The following is a 14,853-nucleotide window of genomic DNA, read 5'->3' as shown; positions in this document are numbered from 1 at the left end:
AATTGTAATGCCTTCATGTTTTATAAAATTATGTCGTTATCTTTAATGACAATTTAGAAAAAAAAAATTGGTTTTTAAAATTTAAGAGATAGTCCAGACCATGGACGTAAATTGGAGTGAGAATTAAAAAAAAAAAACCACCCAAAACATATTACTAGTATAGTAAAGACACTACTAGCTTAGTGTCTTTTTTTGGTGGTAGGTTGTCTTACTGTCGGTTAGTGGTCTTATTAACCAATAAAGTGGTTTGTGTAAGCCTGTTAAAGTCTGGCTGAGTAATTTCAAATTATGACTTGAAAATTTAAATCCATCTTAGACGTTTGTGTTTTGGCAATTGTATTAACAGCATATCCCTTGGAGCCTAGACGTTTCTTCATACCCTTTTTCTGCCACTTGCTCTAGTGTACGATCATGCTTTTTCCTAGCTAATGTGCCCTCTGCTTCCAGGTCTTGGAGACACGTAATCCATCCATATTGGCATAAATGGGGAAATAGAGACAGAACTGCCGAAGTACCTAAATGTTCTACTGAAACTAAAAGAACTAGATTGCTCACTGATTTTGTTATATAACCTCTGTTTGGCATCAAATTAGAATCTGCTATTGTTGGGAATGTAACTGTAGAAAGGCTGCTATATACTTAATTCCCATTTTATTTGCTTCTCTGGGGGTTGTCTTAGTGTTTTCATTTGAAATGTTTTTACAGATGTAGGCTCTTCAGATATGAAGTTGCTGAAGTGGAGACTCAGAAGTTTAGCTTTCAAATTGAAGAGGGATGGAAATTTGTTTAGGAAGATTAATTTTTAGATAAATAATTTACTGACCGATACATTAATGTACAATGATCCCTAGAGGCTTTTAAAGATGTTATTATATTCTTAAGGTTTCTAAGAATGTTAAACCTGTCATTCGTAATAGGAGAGAACTAAAATAGAGTCCATTTATAATTTCTTCTTGGAAACATTTCACTCACACATTCGACGACAAATTTCTTTTCTCTTCCAAATAACTTATTTAATAGTTGGACAGCATAGCTCTTTTCTTGATTAACATGTTAACTAGTCAAAAGCATGCAGATGCACTGGATGAGTGCAGAATTTTCCCCAATAGTTTAGATTAAAATTTGGCTAGAGCAAATAAAACTTTACTATAAAATCCTACTTTGACATAATTGTAAATTTTAGTGAATGTCAACCCAATAGTGAGAGTCTATGTCTAGTAGGTTACAGTATACTGCTCAATTCTTCAGCAAGTTCTCATATTAGTGAATAGATTGAGCAGGATTAAAAACATTATTAAAGCACTAGTTTCATTTCTATGACTAATTTGCAAAGAAGGATTTAGTTACTAAAATTTCAATCTGTTTTCTTGAAATTTGGAATCTCAAGACTTACCGCATTACTTGAACTCAGTTCATATTGTGAGCAAAATGTGATGCCCTGCAGATGGTAAGTCAAATCAAGAATCTGAGATGTTACTATTAGCATACATCTTTAGTTATTCTGTTTAGATCAGAGAAGATAGTGTAGCAGTCTGCTTGGTGTATTCACTTAATTGTTGCCTTGAGGAAGGAGATTTCAGTTCCTGATTTAGCTTCATTGTTGGCAGATGAGATTAATGGTCTTCTCTTGGTTTCTGGCAGAAGTTTATTTAGGTAACTAACTGAAATTTGTAAAATTTGCACAAGCAGAATAAAAGTATCAAATAGGAAAAAGACGTGTGAATAGTTTTCAGAAGTAATTTAGCCCACAGACTTTTTTCCTTTTGCAGTAAAAATTGCATTTGCAAGTTCACATTTAGCCTACTGTCTTCTCCTCTATTACCAATCTTCATTTTTTTTCTCTTCTATCTCCTTATCAATGTATAAGTATTTGCCAGGAACAATGACACTCCAAATTTGTCTTAAAAAGATTATTTAGAAAACTCAGAGCGAGAGAGATATGCTGAGAGAGAGAGGAACAGACAGACAGAAAGAGAAAGAGACGGAGAAGAGAGACAGAGATTGGGGCCCAATTTTCATTTGGTCTATGTTTTCTTTTTCTTTCTAAGGTCTATAAAATCGTCATATGGTTCCACTGCTTCCACAATTATTTTTTGCCTCATATTGTCACTTGAACCGCAGTGTCATTATCACATCTATCTGAGCATCTCTATGATCCCAGCAGTGCAAATATGAAGGGATGCAATTGTCAACCTAGTATGTTTTGGCATGACTCCAGAATTTAAAATTTCCTCTATATGTGCAGTAGGCATTTTAATGCTACCCTCAGTGCATATACACATTTAGTATAATTCCCAATGGTGTGCCCTTCTACTAGATAAAAGAGAATAATCTCCTATTTACTGTGATCAAATAAATTGAGGAATTCATTCAACTAAAATGTATATATTTAGCAACTATATGGAAGCTTTTTAGTCTAAAACTTTACATAGTTGTGTATAAAGTATTACTATTGTTCTTCCCATTATGGTATCTTGGAAGGAGATTTACACATTTCTTTGTTATTAAGAAATTATGAAAGTGTCAGGGGGCCTCCAATGCCTTCATGTAATCAATAGCAAAGACAGAATAAAACATATATAGACAGACAGATTTCTTCTCGTTTATCTACACTCACTGCTCTCCCAATGATGGCTTCAGTTGCTATGATGCACAGTACACAAAAGTTTCTAATCACAGCATTATTACTAAAAGCTCTAATTATACGTGTTAATTGTTTTATGTCAGAACTTTTTTTTCAGATTCAGTAAGAGGAGATACTAAATTTGAAACTACAAGTATTATCAAACCCATTTGAACCAGAGAAGCAATTTGTTATAAATTACATTAGATTAGCTGCTAGTCATAAGGGAACTTCAGAGGTAAGCCTATTGAGGAGACTAGAACATCCCAATCTATTTCTAGGCCTGTGCTCCAAGAAAGTTGACTAGCAAAGGATGAGGGAGTGAGTATATGCAAACTCAGATGGACTCTAAGGTACCCTTAAAATCCATAGGGTCCAATGCACTCTATAGAACATAACGTTTTTGACATTTGGGGTACAAGTGATGCTGTTGTCTGAATGCTTGTGTCCCTCGAAGTTCATCTGTTGAAACCTAATTACCAATGTGATGATATTAGAAGGTGGGGCCTTTGGGAGGTGATTAGATAATAAAGGCGAGGTCCTCATGAATGGGATTTGTGACCTTATAAAAGAGGACCCAGAAAGCTGCCTTCATTCTTCTACCACATGAGGACACAGCTATTAGGGACATCTATGCATCAGACAGTGGACCTTCACCAGACACCGATACTGGATTTCTTAGCCTCTAGAACTATAAGAAATAAATTTCTGTTATTTATAAGCTACTCGGCCTTTTGTATTTTGTTATATCAGGCCAAACAGACTAAGACAAGTGATATTAATGGTCAAAGAAAAGAAAAGAAAAAACTCCCCAGCAAACTTAGAGGAACTGTCTCGACCTGATAAAGGACATCTATGAAAAACCTACAGCTAATGTCCCGCTTAATGGTGAAAGGGAGATGCTTTCCTTCAAAGATCAGGAACAGAAACAACATCTGCTCTATTCAATAGTGTATTGGAAGTTCATAACCATTGAAATAAGGAAGAAAAAAGAAACTAAAGTCATCTAGATCGCAAAGGTAGGAGCAAAACTATCCTTGTTCACAGATGACATGATTGACTACCTCAAAAAAATCCAATGGAATCTACAAAGTTTCTAGAACTAATAAGTACATTTAGCAAGGTTGCAGAATACAAGGTCAATATGAATAATAACCAAAAATCAGTCACATTTCTATATATTAGTCACACACAGTACCAATACTATAAAAATATGCAATATTTAGGAATAAATATAACAAAAATGTGAAAGACATATGCACTGAAAACTATAAAATATTATTGAGAGAAATTAAAGAAAACTGAAGTAACTAGAGAGACATGACGTGTTTATAGATCAGAACAGTCAGTGTTGTTAAGGTGTCATTTTGTAATCCCTATCAAAATCCCAGCATACTTTTTCGTAAAAATTGAGAAACTGATTCTAAAATTTCATTTGAAACACAAAGCACCTAGAATATCTTCATAAATCTTGAAGTCAGGTAGTGTTACTCTTCCCATTTTTTTTTTCTTTCAGAAAGAAAAAGTGGGAAGACTAATATTACCTGATTTCAAGATTTTTAAAGCTACAGTAATCAAGACCACACATACATAGACAGCTGATTTTCAACAAAAGTGCAAAGGCAATTCAGTGGAGAAAAGATGGTCTTTTTGACAAATAGTTCTGGAAAAATTGGATGTCCATAAGTAAAAAACTAAACTTTGATCCCAACTACTAGACACAAGTTAATTCAAAATAGTTCATAGGTATAAATGTAAAAGCTAAAGTTATAAAACTTCCAAAAGAAAGCACAGGAGAAAGCCTTTGTGGCTTTAGGTTAGACAAAGATTTCTTTCATGTGACACCAAACGCACAATCCATAAAGGAACAAACTGATAAATAGAACTTCATCAAAATTAAGAACTCTGCACTTCAAAGACACTGATTAGAGAATGAAAAACAAGCCATGCTTAGAAGAAAATATTTGCAAGTCATGTATCTGATTACAGGATTTATATCCAGAATACATAAAGAATTTTTGAGCATCAGTAAGAAAATAGCTCAATCTTTAAAAAGATAAATCATTTAAATAAATGCTTCACTACAAAACATATATGGATAGCCAGTCAGTACAGGAAAAGAAGCTCAACATCCTTACTGATTAGGAAAATGCAACTTAAAACCATAACGAGATACTGCTACACAACTATTAAAATGGCTAAAATTAAATGGACTACATAGACTGACCATGGACTCCCAGGTATTTACTCAGGAAATAAAGCATACATCCATACAAAGAATTGTACATGAATGTTAATAAAAGCTTTGTAGCTAAAAAAGAAATGTTCTTCAACAGATGAATGGGTAAACTATGACGTATCCATACAATTAAATATTACTCTTCAATAAAAATGAGTTACGGATAACATGCAACAATATAGAGGAATTTCAGGATAATTACACAGAATGAAAGAAGCCCAATGAAAAGTACATTATGTATACTTCCATTTATAGAACGTTCTAGAAAGTGAAAATTAGTCTATAGTGACAGAAAGCAGATCAGTGGTTGTTTCCTGTGGGGATGCTGGGTAAGGAAATGAACAGGATGGAGAAATTATAAAGCGGTATGAGGAAACTTTAGGGGTAACGGATAGTTTTATTATTTTGATTCAGGTGATAGTTTTACAGATTTATACATGTCAACATTTTCAAAATGTATACTTTCAATATGTGCCACTTATTTTTTGGCACATATTTATCTTATGGCAATTAAACCTAAATAAAGATGTTGAATTTTTTTAAAATACCAGTAGTAAAATAACAGCTGCCAATCCACCCTTGGTTGTCCTTTTGTATTGATTGATCGACTGATTGATTGATTGAGATGGAGTCTCAGTCTGTCACCCAGGCTGGAGTGCAGTGGCGGGATCTAGGCTGACTGCAAGCTCCGCCTCCCGGGTTCACGCCACTTTCCTGCCTCAGCCTCCTGAGTAGCTGGGACTACAGGCTCCCACCACCACGCCCAGCATGTACTTTTCCACATAAGTAGACTTTCCAGATAACTGAGGCTTAGCATTTGCTCCATTGGAAACTGCTTATTTTAACCATTTTAAAAGTAAACCTTCAAAAAATGTATCACAGCCTCCTTTGAATGTTAAATCACAGACTACAGAAACTGAGTTACCTTTTCTGTATATCACAGACTACCATGACGGGCCGCTGCAGCAGAGGGGAAAAAGTACTATATTTGGAGTTATTTGATATTATGTTCAGGTTTATAGCTTGCTTCCTTTCACAGGGAATTTGAGGCACTTTGCAAAATTATGTTTAATTCAAAAGGAAAAGAATAAATTGTTGAAGGAAAGAGAAAATACAGACTAGCAAATACTAAAGCTAGGGAAAATATTAGTGAACTGGAATATTGTCATAATCAATGATCTTATTGTAAGTGACAGAAATCCATTTTGAAATCGCTAAGCACCAGATAGAAAATAATTACCCTGTAAAAACGATGGTGGTAATGAAGAATGGTGGAGATGGCATTGAGATTAACACCAAAAGGACCCTCTCTGTATGTTCTTGCTTCTGATTCTGTGTTTGCAGACTTTTCTTCACAGCATTAAGGGAGTGAGAAAAAAAATAAGAACATAGAAGACCTAAATATTAATATTAATATTATTATTTTGAGATGGAGTCTTGCTCTATCACCCAGGCTGGAGTGCAATGGCACGATCTCAGCTCACTGCAACCTCCGCCTCCCGGGTTCAAATGATTCTCCTGCCTCAGCTTCCCAAGTAGCTGGGATTACGGACACCCACCATCATGCCTGGCTAATTTTTGTATTCTTTAGTTGAGATGGGGTTTCACCATGTTCGTCAGGCTGGTCTTGAACTCCTGACCTCAGGTGATCCACCCACCTCGGCCTCCCAAAGTGCTGGGATTACAGGTGTGAGCCACCACACCTGGCACTAATATAATTAAAAGGTATAATTTGTAGATATGCATTCTATATTCACAGAACAGAAAATCAACCTTTACAAGTTTACTTGAAATATTCAGAAACAATGAGCATATATTAGTCCACAGAAAATATTAAATTATAAAAATATTGAGTAGGGGGTGGCTGGCTAGATGGCCAAATAGAGACAGCTCCAGTCTGCAGCTCCCTGCAAGATCAATGCAGAAGGCGGGTGATTTCTGCATTTCCAACTGAGGTACCTGGCTCATCTCATTGGGACTGGTTAGACAGTGACTGCAGCCCGCAGAGGGTGAGCAGAAGCAGGGTGGGACGTTGCCTCACCTAGGAAGTGCAAGGGGTTGGGGAACTCCCTCCCCTAGCCAAAGGAAGCCATGAGGGACCGTGCTGTGAGGAACAGTGCATTCCAGCCCAGATACTATGCTTTGTCCATGGTCTTTGCAACCCTCAGACCAGGAGATTCTCTCTGGTGCCTATGCCACTAGGGCCCAGGGTTTCAAGCACAAAACTGGGCGGCCATTTGGGCAGACACCAAGCTAGCTGCAGGAGTTCCTTTTCATACCCAAGTAGTGCCTGGAATGCCAGCAAGACAGAACAGTTCACACCCCTGCAAAGCGGGCTGAAGCCAGGAAGCGAAGTGGTCTAGCTCAGTGGATCCCACCCCCACAGAACCCAGCAAGCTAAGATCCACTGGTTTGAAATTCTCGCTGCCAGCACAGCAGTCTGCAGTTGAGCATGACCTGACCATGCTCCAGCTTGGTGTGGGAAGGGGCGTCCACAATTGCTGAGGCTTGAATAGGTGGTTTTCCCCTCACATCATAAATAAAGCCACCAGGAAGTTCAAACTGGGTGGAGCCCGTCGCAGCTTGGCAAAGCCACTGTAGCCAGACTGCCTCTCTACATTCCTCCTCTCTGGCAAGGCATCTCTGAAAGAAAGGTAGCAGCCCCAGTCAGGGGCTTATAGATCAAACTCCCATCTGGAACAGAGCACCTGGGGGAAGGGGTGGCTGTGGGCGCAGCTTCAGCAGACTTAAATGTTCCTGCCTGACAGCTCTGAAGAGAGCAGCAGAGCCTCCAGCACAGTGCTTGGGCTCTCCTAAGGGACAGACTGCCTCCTCAAGTTGGTCCCTGATGCCCATGCCTCTTCACTGGGAGACACCTCCTAGCAGGGATCAACAAACACCTCATACAGGAGAGTTCTGGCTGGCATCTGGCAGGTGCCCCTCTGGGTTGAAGCTCTAAGAGGAAGGAACAAGCAGCAATCTTTGCTGTTCTGCAGCCTATGCTGGTGATACCCAGGCAAACGGTCTGGAGTGGACCTCTAGCAAACTCCAACAGACATGCATCAGAGGGGCCTGACTGGTAGAAGGAAACGTAACAAACAGAAAGGAATAGCATCAACATCAACAAAAAGGACATTTACAACAAAACCTAATCTGAAGGTTGCCAACATCAAAGACTTTGGTCTTTGATAAATCTTTGGAGATAAATCCATGAAGATGGGGAGAAACCAGTGCAAAAATGCTAAAAATTCCAAAAACCAGAATGTCTCTTCTCCTCCAAAGGATCACAACTCCTTGCCAGGAAGGGAACAAAACTGGATGGAGAATGAGTTTGATGAAGTGGCAGAGTATGCTTCAGAAGGTGGGTAATAACAAACTCCTCCAAGCTAAAGGAGCATGTTCTACCCCAAAGCAAGGAAGCTAAGAAACTTGAAAAAAGGTTACATGAATTGCCAACTAGAAAACCAGTTTAGAGAAGAATATAAATGACCTGATAGAGCTGAAAAACACAGCACAAGAACTTCGAGAAGCATACACAAGTTTCAATAGCCAAATCGATCAAGAGGAAGAAAGGATATCAGAGATTGAAGATCAACTCAGTGAAATAAAGCATGAAGTCAAGAGTAAAGAAAAAAGAGTGAAAAGAAATGAACAAAGCCTCCAAGAAATATGGGACTATGTGAAAAGACCAAATCTATGCTTGATTGATATACCTGAAAGTGACGAGGAGAATGGAACCAAGTTGAAAAACACTCTTCAGGATGTTATCCAGGAGAACTTCCCCAACCTAGCAAGACAGGCCAACATTCAAATTCAGGAAACACAGAGAACAACACAAAAATACTCCTCGAGAAGAGCAACCCCAAGACACATAATTTTCAGAAGCACCAAGGCTGAAATGAAGGAAAAAATGTTAAGGGCAGCCAGAGAGAAAGGTCAGGTTACCCATAAAGGGAAGCCCATTAGACTAACATGGATCTCTCTGCAGAAACCCTGCAAGCCAGAAGAGAGTGGGGGCCAATATTCAACATTCTTAAAGGAAGAATTTACCCAGAATTTCATATCTAGCCAAACTAAGCTTCATAAGTGAAGGAGAAATAAAATCCTTTACAGACAGGCAAATGCTGAGAGATTTTGTCACCACCTGGCCTGCCTTACAAGAGCTCCTGAAGGAAGCACTAAACATGGAAAGGAACAACTGGTACCAACAACTGCAAAAACATACCAAATTGTGAAGACCATCGACACTATGAAAAAACTGAATCAACTAAAGAGCAAAATAACCAGCTAGCATCATAATGACAGGATCAAATTCACACATAACAATATTAATCTTAAATGTACATGGGCTAAACGCCTCCAATTAAAAGACATAGACTGGCAAATTGGATAAAGAGTCAAGACCCATGGGTGTGCTGTATTCAGGAGACCCATCTCATGTGCAAAGACATACATAGGCTCAAAATAAAGGGGTAGAGGAAAATTTACCAAGCAAAGCAGGGGTTGAAATCCTAGTCTCTGATAAAACAGACTTTAAACAAACAAAGATCAAAAGAGACAAAGAAAAGCATTACATAATGGTAAAGGGATCAATGCAACAAGAGTAGCTAACTATCCTAAATATATATGCACCCATTACAGGAGAACCCAGATTCATAAAGCAAGTTCTTAGAGACCTACAAAGAGACTTAGACTCCCACACAATAGTGGGAGACTTTAACACCCCAATATTTCTGTCAAAATTAGAAAATTAACAAGGATATCCAGGACTTGAACTCAGCTCTGGACCAAGTAGACCTAATAGACATCTACAGAACTCTCCACACCACACCAAATCAACAGAATATACATTCTTCTCAACACCACATTACACTTATTCTAAAATTGCCACATAACGGGAAGTAAAACACTCCTCAGCAAATGCAAAAGAAGAGAAATCATAACAATCAGTGTCTCAGACCACAGTGTAATCAAATTAGAACTCAGGATTAAGAAACTCACTCAAAATTGCACAACTAAATGGAAACTGAACAACCTGCTCCTGAATGACTACTGGGTAAATAACAAAATGAAGACAGAAATAAAGATGTTCTTTGAAACCAATGAGAACAAAAACACAATATACCAGAATCTCTGGGACACATTTAAAGCAGTGTGGAGAGGGAAATTTATAGCACTAAATGCCCACAAGAGAAAGCAGGAAAGATCTAAAATTGACACCCTAACATCACAGTTAAAAGAACTAGACAAGCAAGAGCAAACAAATTCAAAAGCTAGCAGAAGACAAGAAATAACTAAGATCAGAGCAGAACTGAAGGAGATAGACACATGACAAACTATTCAAAAAATCAATAAATCCAGGAGCTGGGTTTTTTTTTTAAAGATTAACAAAATAGACCACTAGCCAGACTAATAAAGAAAAGAGAGATGAATCAAATACATGCAAAAAAAATGATAAAGGGGATATCACCACTCTTTCCACAGAAATACAAACTACCATCAGAGAATACTATAAATACCTCTACACAAATAAACTAGAAAATCCAGAAGAAATGGATAAGTTCTTGGACACATACACCCTGCCAAGAATAAACCAGGAAGAAGTCAGATCCCTGAATGGACCAATAAGTTCTGAAATTGAGGCAGTAATTAATAGCTTACCAACCAAAAAAGTCCAGGACCAGACAGATTCACAGCCAAATTCTACCGGAGGTACAAAGAAGAGCTGGTACCATTTCTTCTGAAACTATTCCAAACAATATAAAGAGGGAATCCTCCCTAACTCATTTTATGAGGCCAACATCATCCTGATACTAAAACCTGGCAGAGATACAACAAAAAAAGAAATTTCAGGCCAATAATCCTGGTGAATATAAGTACAAAAATCCTCAATAAAATACTGGCAAACTGAATCCAGCAGCATATCAAAAAGCTTATCCACCACGATCAAGTTGGCTTCATCCCTGGGATGAAAGGCTGGTTCCACATACACAAATCAATAAACGTAATCAATCACATAAACAGAACCAATGACAAAAACCACACAACTATCTCAATATATGCAGAAAAAGCTTTCAACAAAATTCAACACCCCATTCATGCTAAGAACCTCTCAATAAACTAGATATTGATGGAATGTATCTCAAAATAATAAGAGCTATTTGTGACAAACCAACAGCCAATATCATACTGAATGGGCAAAAACTGGAAGCATTCCCTTTGAAAACCAGCACAAGACAAGGATGCCCTCTCTCATCACTCCTATTCAACATAGTATTGGAGGCTGTGGCCAGGGCAATCAGGCAAGAGAAAGAAATAAAGGGCATTTGATTAGAAAAAGAAGAAGTCAAATTGTCTCTGTTTGCAGAAGACACGATTGTATATTTAGAAAACCCTATTGTCTCAGCCCTAAATCTCCTTCAGCTGATAAGCAACTTCAGCAAAGTCTCAGGATACAAAATCAATGTAGAAAATTCACAAGCATTCCTATACACCAATAACAGACAAACAGAGAGCCAAATCATGAGTGAACATCCATTCACAATTGCTAGAAAATGAATAAAATACCTAGGAATCCAACTTACAAGGGGTGTGAAGGACCTCTTCAAGGAGAACTACAAACCACTGCTCAAGGAAATAAGAGAGGATACTAACGAATGGAAAACACTCCATGCTCATGGATAGAAAGAATAAATCTCATGAAAAATATAAATTACTCTAAAGTAATTTATAGATTCAATGCTGTCCCCATCAAGCTACCATTGACTTTCTTCACAGAATTGGAAAAAACTATTTTAAATTTCATATTAAACCAAAAAAGAGCCTGTATAGCCTAGACACTCCTAAGCAAATAAATAAATAAATAAATAAATAAATTTTTTTAACAGAAAGCACTGGAGGCATCACGCTACTTGACTTCAAACTATACCATAAGGCTGCATTAACCAAAACAGCATGGTACTGGTACCAAAACAGATATATAGACCAAAGGAACAGAACAGAGGCCTCAGACATAGCACCACACATCTACAACCATCTGATCTTTGACAAACCTGACAAAAACAAGCAATGGGAAAAGGATTCCTTATTTAATAAATGGTGTTGGGAAACCTGGCTAGCCATATGCAGAAAGCTGAAACTGGATTCGTTCCTTACACCTTATACAAAAATTAACTCAAGATGGATTAAAGACTTAAACGTAACACGTAAAACCATAAAAACCTTAGAAGAAAACCTAGGCAATACCATTCAGGACATAGGCATAGGCAAAGACTTCAGAACTAAAACACCAAAAGCAATGGCAACAAAAGCCAAAATTGGCAAATGGGATCTACTAAAATAAAGAGCTTCTGCACAGCAAAAAAAACTATCATCAGAGTGAACAGGCAACCTACAGAATGGGAGAATATTTTTGCAATCTATCCATCTGACAAAGGGCTAATATCCAGAATCTACAAGGAACTTAAACAAATTTACAAGAAAAAAACAACCCCACCAAAAAGTGGGCAAAAAACATGAACAGACACTTCTGAAAAGAAGACATTTATGCTGCCCACAAACACGGAAAAAAGCTCATCATCACTGGTCATTAGAGAAATGCAAATCAAAACCACAATAAGATATCATCTCATGCCAGTTAGAATGGCAATTATTAAAATGTCAGGAAACAAAAGATGCTGGAGAGGATGTGGAGAAATAGAAATGCTTTTACACCATTGGTGGGAGTGTAAATTTGTTTAATCATTGTGGAAGACAGTGTGGCAATTCCTCAAGGATCTAGAACTAGAAATACTATTTCACCTAGCAATCCCATTACTGGGTATGTACCCAAAGGAGATTATAAATCATTCTACTATAAATACACAAGCACAAATATGTTTATTGCAGCACTGTTCACAATAGCAAATACTTGGAGCCAACCCAAATGCCCATCAATGATAGACTGGATTAAGAAAACATGGCACATATACACCATGGAATTCTATGCAGCCATAAAGAAGGATGAGTTCATGTCTTTTGCAGGGACATGGATGAAGCTGGAAGCCATCATTCTCAGTAAACTAATACAAGAACTGAAAACCAAACACTGCATGTTCTCACTTGCAAGTGGGAATTGAACAATGAGAACACATGGACACAGGGAGAGGAACATCACATACTGGTGGGAGGGATAGCATTAGGAGAAATACCTAATGTAGACAACAAGTTGACAGATATAGCAATCCACCATGGCACGTGTATACCTATGTAACAAATCTGCACATCCTGCACATATACCCCAGAATTTAAAGTATATTAAAAACAAAAAAGAAAAAATAATAATTGAACAAAGTCTCTAAGAAATTTGGGATTACGTTAAATAGTCAAACCTAAGAATAACTGGTGTTCCTGAGGAAGAAGGGAAATCTAAAAGTTAGGAAAACTTATTTGCCAAAATAATTGAGGAAAACTTCCCTGGCATTGCTAGAAATCTAGATATCCAAATACAAGAAGCTCCAAGAACTCCTGTGAAATTCATTTCAATAAGATCATCACCTAGGCACATAGTCATCATGTTATCGAAAATCAAGGTGAAGGAAAGAATCTTAAAAGCTGTGAGACAAAAGCATCAGGTATCTATAAAGGACAACCTATCAGATTTACAGAAGATTTGTCAGCAGAAACCTTATCAGCAAGAAGGATTGGGGTCCTATCTGTAGCCTTCTTAAACAAAATAATTGTTAATCGAGAATTTTGTATCCAGCAAAACTAAGTTTTATAAATGAAGAAGAGAGAGTCTTTTTATGACAAAAAGAAATGTTCAAACAATTTGTCACCACCAAGCCTGCACTACAAGAAACACTAAAAAGAGTTCTAAATCTTGAAGCAAAATCTTGAAATATACCAAAACAAAAAATCATTAAACCATAAATCTCACAGGGCCTGAGAAACAATAACACAATGAATAAAAAACAAGGTACTTAGGCACCAACTAGCATGATGAATAGAACAGTACCTCATATCTCAATGCTAACATTGAATATAAATGGCCTAAAGGCTTCACTTAAAAAGATACAGAATGACAGAATGGATAAAAATCCATCAACCAAGTATCTTCTGTCTCCAAGAGACTCACCTAACACGTAAGGACTCACATAAATTTAAGGTAAAGGAGTGGAAAAAAATATTCCATGCAAATGGAAACTAAAAGTAAGCAGGGGTAGCTATTCTTATATCAGAAAGAAAAAACAACAACAACAACAACAACCCAGACTCTAAAGCAACAATAGAAAAAAAAAGAAAGACAAAGAGGAACATTATATAATTAGAAAAGGATTAGTCCAACAGGACAATATTACAATCCTAAATATATATGCACCTAACACCCAAATTCATAAAACTACTACTACTAGACCTAAGAAATGAGATAGACAGCAACACAGTAACAGTGGAGGATTTCAATTTTCCACTGACAGCACTAGACAAGTCATCAAGGAAGGAAGTCAACAATGGACTTAAACTATACGCTAGAACAAATGGACTTAACAGATATTTACAGAACATTCTACCAACCACTGCAGAATATACATTCCAATCATTAGCACATGGAACATTCTCCAAGATAGATCACATGATAGGCCACAAAACAAGTCTTGATAAATTTGAGAAAAATCAAAATTATATCAAATATCCTCTTAGACCACAGTGAAATAAAACTGGAAATTAACTCCAAAAGGATCCCTCAAAACTATGCAAATACATGAAAATTAAATAATCTGCCCTTAAATGATCTTTAGGTAAACAATGAAATCGAGATGAAAATTTAAAACTTCTTTGAACTGAATAACAGTGACACAACTTATCAAAGCCTCTGGGATACAGCAAAAGCATTGCTAAGACGAAGCTTCATAGCATTAAATGCCTACATCAAAAAGTCTGAAAGAGTACATTTATGTAGCCAACAGACACATGAAAAAATACTCATCATCACTAGCCATCAGAGAAATGCAAA

The sequence above is a fragment of the Theropithecus gelada genome, chromosome 6 (assembly GCF_003255815.1).
Source record: "Theropithecus gelada isolate Dixy chromosome 6, Tgel_1.0, whole genome shotgun sequence".
NCBI classification, from domain to species: Eukaryota; Metazoa; Chordata; class Mammalia; order Primates; family Cercopithecidae; genus Theropithecus; species Theropithecus gelada.
The sequence above is the reverse complement of the archived record's forward strand: the minus strand, read 5'-3'. Positions refer to the sequence as shown.